This window comes from Condylura cristata, unplaced genomic scaffold (genome assembly GCF_000260355.1).
Source record: "Condylura cristata isolate star-nosed mole 26May11 unplaced genomic scaffold, ConCri1.0 scaffold00020, whole genome shotgun sequence".
NCBI lineage: Eukaryota > Metazoa > Chordata > Mammalia > Eulipotyphla > Talpidae > Condylura > Condylura cristata.
Genome location: NW_004567121.1, coordinates 38449575 through 38450713, shown reverse-complemented (window position 1 = coordinate 38450713; position 1139 = coordinate 38449575).

Below are 1139 nucleotides of genomic sequence, written 5' to 3'. Positions count from 1 at the left end.
GCTGGGAGCACACTGTTCCGGCCACGCGTTTGCGAGGGGAGAGGAAGGGGCTGCGGGGTGCCCTGATGTGGGGAGCAGGCCTCCGGCGGGACAGAGCAGGCCAGACTCTTCCCGTGGGCCTTTATGTCTGACAAACGCACTTTTTTCAGATATTTTACGTATTTTATGCGCGCATGAAGTGGGGTGCAGGCACAGGTGTGCAGGATGGGAGGATTCACCAGAGGGAGCGGGGAGCCGAACAGGGGAGCCCCTGAAGCCCACTGCTGGGGGGGCGGTGGGGAGACAGGAGGGTCTGCTGCGCCCGGGGTCCCCCCCCGCCGGGACGGACTCGGGCCGCAGCGGCTGCGCCAGATGCAGAGTGCGAGACTCAGCCCCCTGCGCCCCCAGGGAGGCCCTAGCACAACCACCTCAGAAGTGGTTTCGGTGACGAATAGCAAGACAGTGACAGTTTTACCGAGAAATCCAAATGGACACTGCCCCACCGGTGGGCAGCCAAGGGCCGCCCCCCGCCTGCCCCCAAGAAGCCAGCGCCCAGAGGCTTGTAGCTGGGGGCCGCAGCGAGGTGTCCCTGCCAGGGGACAGGGCTCCGACGGCCGCTGCTCAGGCCGGGCTCAGTAAAACGCCGTCGGACGTGGTTCTCCGGCAAGAAGCCGGCGGGTTCTTTCTCACCCGCGGGCGGGATTCCTCTGTGAACTCGGCCACCCCATACACGGTAACTTTCGGGGAAACTGACTGGCACACGGGGAGGCGCAGCCACACGAGTCGGCACTCCGGCCGCGCTCCCCGCCTGAGGCCGCCTGCAGCCCCCGGCCAACCCCGCGGGGCAGCTTGCACAGGCTGGCCTTGCGGGACGGCGGGAACGGGCCGGCGGGAGAGGCAGCGGCCAGGTCCGGGAGGCCCCGAGCGCTTCAAGCGTTCTCATGACGCCCCGGCTTCCCGACGGCTTTAAACGCCAGGCCGGCACGCGGCGGCACCCGGGTGCTGACTGGCGAGCTCGACCAGCTCCGCCGCGCCAGGGGCGCTGGCCCCAGCCTCTGGCCCCCGCCAGCTGGGGGGTCCGCCAGACCCCGCAAAGGCCCCACCCACAGGAGCACGCGCCTGCCCGGGGAGGGCTGTGCAGGGCGGCCGTCTCCCGGTCT